Source organism: Salmo salar, chromosome ssa06, assembly GCF_905237065.1.
Source record: "Salmo salar chromosome ssa06, Ssal_v3.1, whole genome shotgun sequence".
Lineage (NCBI taxonomy): Eukaryota > Metazoa > Chordata > Actinopteri > Salmoniformes > Salmonidae > Salmo > Salmo salar.
The window spans coordinates 72,363,052-72,373,155 of NC_059447.1; the positions used below are offsets into that span (position 1 = coordinate 72,363,052).

Sequence of the window (10,104 nt, forward strand, 5' to 3'; positions counted from 1 at the left end):
GTGTGTAGGGAATAATATAGTACAGTAGTGTGTAGGGAATAATAGAGAGTATAGTAGTGTGTAGGGAATAATAGAGAGTATAGTAGTGTGTAGGGAATAATAGAGAGTACAGTAGTGTGTAGGGAATAATATAGTACAGTAGTGTGTAGGGAATAATAGAGAGTACAGTAGTGTGTAGGGAATAATAAGAGTACAGTAGTGTGTAGGGAATAATAGAGAGTACAGTAGTGTGTAGGGAATAATAGAGAGTACAGTAGTGTGTAGGGAATAATAGAGAGTACAGTAGTGTGTAGGGAATAATAGAGAGTACAGTAGTGTGTAGGGAATAATAGAGAGTACAGTAGTGTGTAGGGAATAATAATAATAGAGAGTATAGTAGTGTGTAGGGAATAATAGAGAGTACAGTAGTGTGTAGGGAATAATAGAGAGTATAGTAGTGTGTAGGGAATAATAGAGAGTACAGTAGTGTGTAGGGAATAATAGAGAGTATAGTAGTGTGTAGGGAATAATAGAGAGTATAGTAGTGTGTAGGGAATAATAGAGAGTACAGTAGTGTGTAGGGAATAATATAGTACAGTAGTGTGTAGGGAATAATAGAGAGTATAGTAGTGTGTAGGGAATAATAGAGAGTATAGTAGTGTGTAGGGAATAATAGAGAGTACAGTAGTGTGTAGGGAATAATATAGTACAGTAGTGTGTAGGGAATAATAGAGAGTACAGTAGTGTGTAGGGAATAATAGAGTACAGTAGTGTGTAGGGAATAATAGAGAGTACAGTAGTGTGTAGGGAATAATAGAGAGTACAGTAGTGTGTAGGGAATAATAGAGTACAGTAGTGTGTAGGGAATAATAGAGAGTACAGTAGTGTGTAGGGAATAATAGAGTACAGTAGTGTGTAGGGAATAATAGAGTACAGTAGTGTGTAGGGAATAATAGAGAGTGCAGTAGTGTGTAGGGAATAATAGAGAGTACAGTAGTGTGTAGGGAATAATAATAATAGAGAGTATAGTAGTGTGTAGGGAATAATAGAGAGTACAGTAGTGTGTAGGGAATAATAATAATAGAGAGTACAGTAGTGTGTAGGGAATAATAGAGTACAGTAGTGTGTAAGGAATAATAGAGAGTACAGTAGTGTGTAGGGAATAATATAGTACAGTAGGTAGAGTTAGAGTAGTGTGTAGGGAATAATAGAGAGTGCAGTAGTGTGTAGGGAATAATAGAGAGTACAGTAGTGTGTAGGGAATAATAGAGAGTACAGTAGTGTGTAGGGAATAATAGAGAGTACAGTAGTGTGTAGGGAATAATAATAATAGAGAGTATAGTAGTGTGTAGGGAATAATAGAGAGTACAGTAGTGTGTAGGGAATAATAGAGAGTATAGTAGTGTGTAGGGAATAATAATAATAGAGAGTACAGTAGTGTGTAGGGAATAATAGAGTACAGTAGTGTGTAGGGAATAATAGAGAGTACAGTAGTGTGTAGGGAATAATAGAGAGTATAGTAGTGTGTAGGGAATAATAGAGAGTATAGTAGTGTGTAGGGAATAATAGAGAGTACAGTAGTGTGTAGGGAATAATATAGTACAGTAGTGTGTAGGGAATAATAGAGTACAGTAGTGTGTAGGGAATAATAGAGTACAGTAGTGTGTAGGGAATAATGAGAGTACAGTAGTGTGTAGGGAATAATAGAGTACAGTAGTGTGTAGGGAATAATAGAGAGTACAGTAGTGTGTAGGGGAATAATAGAGTACAGTAGTGTGTAGGGAATAATAGAGTACAGTAGTGTGTAGGGAATAATAGAGTACAGTAGTGTGTAGGGAATAATAGAGAGTACAGTAGTGTGTAGGGAATAATAGAGAGTACAGTAGTGTGTAGGGAATAATAATAATAGAGAGTATAGTAGTGTGTAGGGAATAATAGAGAGTACAGTAGTGTGTAGGGAATAATAGAGAGTACAGTAGTGTGTAGGGAAATAATAGAGAGTACAGTAGTGTGTAGGGAATAATAATAGAGTACAGTAGTGTGTAGGGAATAATAGAGAGTATAGTAGTGTGTAGGGAATAATAGAGAGTGCAGTAGTGTGTAGGGAATAATAGAGTACAGTAGTGTGTAGGGAATAATAGAGAGTACAGTAGTGTGTAGGGAATAATAGAGAGTACAGTAGTGTGTAGGGAATAATAGAGAGTACAGTAGTGTGTAGGGAATAATAATAATAGAGAGTACAGTAGTGTGTAGGGAATAATAGAGTACAGTAGTGTGTAGGGAATAATAGAGTACAGTAGTGTGTAGGGAATAATAGAGAGTACAGTAGTGTGTAGGGAATAATAATAATAGAGAGTACAGTAGTGTGTAGGGAATAATAATAATAGAGAGTACAGTAGTGTGTAGGGAATAATAATAATAGAGAGTACAGTAGTGTGTAGGGAATAATAGAGTACAGTAGTGTGTAGGGAATAATAATAATAGAGAGTACAGTAGTGTGTAGGGAATAATAATAATAGAGAGTACAGTAGTGTGTAGGGAATAATATAGTACAGTAGTGTGTAGGGAATAATAGAGTACAGTAGTGTGTAGGGAATAATAGAGTACAGTAGTGTGTAGGGAATAATAGAGAGTACAGTAGTGTGTAGGGAATAATAGAGAGTACAGTAGTGTGTAGGGAATAATAGAGAGTACAGTAGTGTGTAGGGAATAATAATAATAGAGAGTACAGTAGTGTGTAGGGAATAATAGAGAGTACAGTAGTGTGTAGGGAATAATAGAGAGTACAGTAGTGTGTAGGGAATAATAGAGAGTACAGTAGTGTGTAGGGAATAATAATAATAGAGAGTACAGTAGTGTGTAGGGAATAATAGAGAGTACAGTAGTGTGTAGGGAATAATAGAGAGTACAGTAGTGTGTAGGGAATAATAGAGAGTATAGTAGTGTGTAGGGAATAATAATAATAGAGAGTACAGTAGTGTGTAGGGAATAATAATAATAGAGAGTACAGTAGTGTGTAGGGAATAATAATAATAGAGAGTACAGTAGTGTGTAGGGAATAATAATAATAGAGAGTACAGTAGTGTGTAGGGAATAATAATAATAGAGAGTACAGTAGTGTGTAGGGAATAATAGAGAGTGCAGTAGTGTGTAGGGAATAATAGAGAGTACAGTAGTGTGTAGGGAATAATAATAATAGAGTACAGTAGTGTGTAGGGAATAATAGAGAGTGCAGTAGTGTGTAGGGAATAATAGAGAGTACAGTAGTGTGTAGGGAATAATAATAATAGAGAGTACAGTAGTGTGTAGGGAATAATAGAGAGTATAGTAGTGTGTAGGGAATAATAGAGAGTGCAGTAGTGTGTAGGGAATAATAGAGAGTACAGTAGTGTGTAGGGAATAATAATAGAGAGTACAGTAGTGTGTAGGGAATAATAGAGAGTATAGTAGTGTGTAGGGAATAATAGAGAGTACAGTAGTGTGTAGGGAATAATAGAGAGTACAGTAGTGTGTAGGGAATAATAATAATAGAGAGTACAGTAGTGTGTAGGGAATAATAGAGAGTACAGTAGTGTGTAGGGAATAATAATAATAGAGAGTATAGTAGTGTGTAGGGAATAATAGAGAGTACAGTAGTGTGTAGGGAATAATAGAGTACAGTAGTGTGTAGGGAATAATAGAGAGTACAGTAGTGTGTAGGGAATAATAGAGAGTACAGTAGTGTGTAGGGAATAATAGAGTACAGTAGTGTGTAAGGAATAATAGAGAGTACAGTAGTGTGTAGGGAATAATAGAGAGTACAGTAGTGTGTAGGGAATAATAGAGTACAGTAGTGTGTAGGGAATAATAGAGAGTGCAGTAGTGTGTAGGGAATAATAGAGAGTACAGTAGTGTGTAGGGTAATAATAATAGAGAGTATAGTAGTGTGTAGGGAATAATAGAGAGTACAGTAGTGTGTAGGGAATAATAGAGAGTACAGTAGTGTGTAGGGAATAATAATAATAGAGAGTACAGTAGTGTGTAGGGAATAATAGAGAGTACAGTAGTGTGTAGGGAATAATAGAGTACAGTAGTGTGTAGGGAATAATAGAGAGTGCAGTAGTGTGTAGGGAATAATAGAGAGTACAGTAGTGTGTAGGGAATAATAATAATAGAGAGTATAGTAGTGTGTAGGGAATAATAGAGAGTACAGTAGTGTGTAGGGAATAATATAGTACAGTAGTGTGTAGGGAATAATAATAATAGAGAGTACAGTAGTGTGTAGGGAATAATAATAATAGAGAGTACAGTAGTGTGTAGGGAATAATAATAATAGAGAGTACAGTAGTGTGTAGGGAATAATAGAGTACAGTAGTGTGTAGGGAATAATAATAATAGAGAGTACAGTAGTGTGTAGGGAATAATAATAATAGAGAGTACAGTAGTGTGTAGGGAATAATAGAGAGTACAGTAGTGTGTAGGGAATAATAGAGAGTACAGTAGTGTGTAGGGAATAATAGAGAGTACAGTAGTGTGTAGGGAATAATAATAATAGAGAGTACAGTAGTGTGTAGGGAATAATAGAGAGTACAGTAGTGTGTAGGGAATAATAATAATAGAGAGTACAGTAGTGTGTAGGGAATAATAGAGAGTACAGTAGTGTGTAGGGAATAATAATAATAGAGAGTACAGTAGTGTGTAGGGAATAATAGAGAGTACAGTAGTGTGTAGGGAATAATAATAATAGAGAGTACAGTAGTGTGTAGGGAATAATAGAGTACAGTAGTGTGTAGGGAATAATAGAGAGTATAGTAGTGTGTAGGGAATAATAGAGAGTACAGTAGTGTGTAGGGAATAATAATAATAGAGAGTACAGTAGTGTGTAGGGAATAATAATAATAGAGAGTACAGTAGTGTGTAGGGAATAATAGAGTACAGTAGTGTGTAGGGAATAATAGAGAGTATAGTAGTGTGTAGGGAATAATAGAGAGTACAGTAGTGTGTAGGGAATAATAGAGAGTACAGTAGTGTGTAGGGAATAATAATAATAGAGAGTACAGTAGTGTGTAGGGAATAATAATAATAGAGAGTACAGTAGTGTGTAGGGAATAATAGAGAGTACAGTAGTGTGTAGGGAATAATAGAGAGTACAGTAGTGTGTAGGGAATAATAGAGAGTACAGTAGTGTGTAGGGAATAATAGAGTACAGTAGTGTGTAGGGAATAATAGAGAGTATAGTAGTGTGTAGGGAATAATAGAGAGTACAGTAGTGTGTAGGGAATAATAGAGAGTACAGTAGTGTGTAGGGAATAATAGAGTACAGTAGTGTGTAGGGAATAATAGAGAGTACAGTAGTGTGTAGGGAATAATAGAGTACAGTAGTGTGTAGGGAATAATAGAGTACAGTAGTGTGTAGGGAATAATAATAATAGAGAGTGCAGTAGTGTGTAGGGAACAATAGAGTACAGTAGTGTGTAGGGAATAATAGAGTACAGTAGTGTGTAGGGAATAATAGAGAGTACAGTAGTGTGTAGGGAATAATAGAGTACAGTAGTGTGTAGGGAATAATATAGTACATTAGTGTGTAGGGAATAATAGAGTACAGTAGTGTGTAGGGAATAATATAGTACATTAGTGTGTAGGGAATAATAGAGTACAGTAGTGTGTAGGGAATAATAGAGAGTACAGTAGTGTGTAAGGAATAATAGAGAGTATAGTAGTGTGTAGGGAATAATAGAGTACAGTAGTGTGTAGGGAATAATAGAGAGTATAGTAGTGTGTAGGGAATAATAGAGTACAGTAGTGTGTAGGGAATAATAATAATAGAGAGTACAGTAGTGTGTAGGGAATAATAGAGTACAGTAGTGTGTAGGGAATAATAGAGAGTACAGTAGTGTGTAGGGAATAATAATAATAGAGAGTATAGTAGTGTGTAGGGAATAATAATAATATAGTACAGTAGTGTGTAGGGAATAATAGAGAGTATAGTAGTGTGTAGGGAATAATAGAGTACAGTAGTGTGTAGGGAATAATATAGTACAGTAGTGTGTAGGGAATAATAGAGAGTATAGTAGTGTGTAGGGAATAATAGAGTACAGTAGTGTGTAGGGAATAATAGAGAGTATAGTAGTGTGTAGGGAATAATAGAGTACAGTAGTGTGTAAGGAATAATAATAATAGAGAGTATAGTAGTGTGTAGGGAATAATAGAGAGTACAGTAGTGTGTAGGGAATAATAGAGAGTACAGTAGTGTGTAGGGAATAATAGAGAGTGCAGTAGTGTGTAGGGAATAATAATAATAGAGAGTATAGTAGTGTGTAGGGAATAATAGAGAGTACAGTAGTGTGTAGGGAATAATAGAGTACAGTAGTGTGTAGGGAATAATAGAGAGTACAGTAGTGTGTAGGGAATAATAGAGAGTACAGTAGTGTGTAGGGAATAATAGAGTACAGTAGTGTGTAGGGAATAATAGAGTATAGTAGTGTGTAGGGAATAATAGAGTATAGTAGTGTGTAGGGAATAATAGAGAGTATAGTAGTGTGTAGGGAATAATAGAGAGTGCAGTAGTGTGTAGGGAATAATAGAGAGTACAGTAGTGTGTAGGGAATAATAATAATAGAGAGTACAGTAGTGTGTAGGGAATAATAGAGTACAGTAGTGTGTAGGGAATAATAATAATAGAGAGTATAGTAGTGTGTAGGGAATAATAGAGAGTACAGTAGTGTGTAGGGAATAATAGAGAGTACAGTAGTGTGTAGGGAATAATAGAGAGTGCAGTAGTGTGTAGGGAATAATAATAATAGAGAGTATAGTAGTGTGTAGGGAATAATAGAGAGTACAGTAGTGTGTAGGGAATAATAGAGTACAGTAGTGTGTAGGGAATAATAGAGAGTACAGTAGTGTGTAGGGAATAATAGAGAGTACAGTAGTGTGTAGGGAATAATAGAGTACAGTAGTGTGTAGGGAATAATAGAGTACAGTAGTGTGTAGGGAATAATAGAGAGTACAGTAGTGTGTAGGGAATAATAGAGAGTATAGTAGTGTGTAGGGAATAATAGAGAGTACAGTAGTGTGTAGGGAATAATAGAGAGTACAGTAGTGTGTAGGGAATAATAGAGAGTACAGTAGTGTGTAGGGAATAATAGAGAGTACAGTAGTGTGTAGGGAATAATAGAGTACAGTAGTGTGTAGGGAATAATAGAGTACAGTAGTGTGTAGGGAATAATAGAGAGTACAGTAGTGTGTAGGGAATAATAGAGAGTACAGTAGTGTGTAGGGAATAATAGAGTACAGTAGTGTGTAGGGAATAATAGAGAGTACAGTAGTGTGTAGGGAATAATAGAGTACAGTAGTGTGTAGGGAATAATAGAGTACAGTAGTGTGTAGGGAATAATAATAATAGAGAGTACAGTAGTGTGTAGGGAATAATAGAGTACAGTAGTGTGTAGGGAATAATAATAATAGAGAGTATAGTAGTGTGTAGGGAATAATAATAATAGAGTACAGTAGTGTGTAGGGAATAATAGAGTACAGTAGTGTGTAGGGAATAATAATAATAGAGAGTACAGTAGTGTGTAGGGAATAATAGAGAGTACAGTAGTGTGTAGGGAATAATAATAATAGAGAGTATAGTAGTGTGTAGGGAATAATAGAGAGTACAGTAGTGTGTAGGGAATAATAGAGAGTACAGTAGTGTGTAGGGAATAATAGAGAGTACAGTAGTGTGTAGGGAATAATAGAGAGTACAGTAGTGTGTAGGGAATAATAGAGTACAGTAGTGTGTAGGGAATAATAGAGAGTACAGTAGTGTGTAGGGAATAATAGAGAGTACAGTAGTGTGTAGGGAATAATAATAATAGAGAGTACAGTAGTGTGTAGGGAATAATAATAATAGAGAGTATAGTAGTGTGTAGGGAATAATAGAGAGTACAGTAGTGTGTAGGGAATAATAGAGTACAGTAGTGTGTAGGGAATAATAGAGAGTACAGTAGTGTGGAAGGAATACGACATGAAAAGCACTAAGGGATATGACAAGACCACTTCTTCCTCCAGCAGAACTATCAAAGGAGGACACAGGAGGGTTGAGAGACATGTTGGGACAAACCCATTCTTCCTCCCTCTGGGTTGGAGTTTCTATTTACCACCAAGGCAGAGAGTCCTAGATGAATGTCCCCTGTGTGTGTGTGTGTGTGTGTGTGTGTGTGTGTGTGTGTGTGTGTGTGTGTGTGTGTGTGTGTGTGTGTGTGTGTGTGTCTCCTCTTTGACAGCTGAGAGGGAAGTCCTTCACATCCATTACTCTCACTACTGCTTAGGTTACAGCAAGGGACCTCTCTCTCTCTCTCTTATCTATTATGAACAGAGCCACACAAGAGCTCTCAGACTCAGAGAGAGAGAGAGAGAGAGAAATAAAAAGAGAGAGAGAGATTGTGTTTATTAGTTCTCAGTCTCTTAGAACGCCAGGTCATCCCTTAGCTCTGTGGAAGTTATTACCTACCCTCTCATAGGTGGAGAGAGGGAGGGAGAGAGAGAGAGGGAGAGAGGGAGGGAGGGAGAGAGAGAGAGGGAGAGAGAGGGAGGGAGAGAGGGGGAGAGAGGGAGAGAGAGGGAGGGAGAGAGGGAGAGAGAGAGAGAGAGAGAGAGAGGGAGGGGAGAGAGAGAGAGAGGAGAGAGGGAGGGAGAGAGAGAGAGAGGAGAGAGGGAGGGAGAGAGAGAGAGACAGTGAAATAAAAAGAGAGAGAGAGGGGAGGGAGGGAGAGAGAGACAGTGAAATAAAAAGAGAGAGAGAGAGACTGTGTTTATTAGTTCTGTCTCTGAGAATGCCAGGTCATCCCTTAGCTCTGTGGAAGTTATTACCTACCCTCTCATAGGTGGAGAGAGGGAGGGAGAGAGAGAGGGAGAGAGGGGGGAGAGAGGGAGGGAGAGAGAGAGATGGAGAGAGGGAGGGAGGGAGAGAGAGAGAGGGGGGAGAGAGGGAGGGAGAGAGAGAGAGAGAGGGAGGGAGAAGGAAAGGGAGGGAGAGAGAGAGAGAGACATGAAGTAACCTACTTCAACTCCCAGTCCATCTGGTTACTGGTGAATTGACGAAACGTCATTGTTAATAATGGGTGAAGGGTTGAAACAACTGACATATAGGTTATAACACCTGACATAGAGGTTCTAACACCTGACATAGAGGTTCTAACACCTGACATAGAGGTTCTAACACCTGACATAGAGGTTATAACAACTGACATATAGGTTATAGCAATTGACATAGAGGTTCTAACACCTGACATAGAGGTTATAACTACTGACATAGAGGTTATAACAACTGACATATAGGTTATAGCAATTGACATAGAGGTTATAACACCTGACATAGACATCCAGATAAGGCATACAGGAGTCTTAACTGTATGCAGCTGTATCTCACTCTTCTCAGAGACAATTGCAGTGAGCGTTTCAATTCCCCCTCTGGGGTTGGAGAGAGAGTAAAGTAGCTTTATACACTTGTCATTCCTTTATGCATTATTCAGTATAGATCTGTAAATAACACTCTGGGTTTTCGTAGCAGAAATGTAGTTTTTAGCCCAGTGAGATCGAGGGGTTCACTGTCTTCAAGATTTCTTCCTCTCTCAGCAATTTCTCAAGGCTGTTTTCTGGGAGCAGTCGTGCACTATTGGCAGTGTGGCATCGATTTTCCTCTGTTATTCTCCTTCTGATCCAAAATGACAATTGGTCCAGTATTAAAGAAGGCCAATTACACCCACTGCCTCTGATCAATGGGTTAGCAGTTAGCTTTAGTGTTAGCCCAGCCATCTACCCAAGCTTTGCTTTGGAGCAAATGGAGGCAGTTAGCCAATTTGCACAAATTGTGTCTAAAGAACATTAGCCTGTAGGCGTATGACAATGGGTTTGACATTTCCTGACACTAATTGTGGCTACCATAATGATGATGGTTATTACTGGCCCTACTTTTATTGGAGTCCACAGCGGGAGTGTAAAAACACACACGTGTTCCTGCTGTAGATTTAGCACAAAACCTGATGCCTCTCTCTCTCTCCTCTCTCTCTCTTTCTCCTCTCTCTCTCTCTCCTCTCTCTCTCTCTCTCTCTCGCTCCTCTCTTTCTCCTCTCTCTCTCCTCTCTCTTTCCTCTCTCTTTCTCC

At 37.9% G+C, this 10,104-nt stretch overlaps 1 protein-coding gene across 1 annotated transcript in view; it reads left to right on the plus strand.

Moving 5' to 3' along the window:
• LOC106607959 (WASP family member 1) overlaps positions 1–10,104 on the plus strand; it is a 206,068-nt gene that overhangs the window by 154,428 nt on the left and 41,536 nt on the right.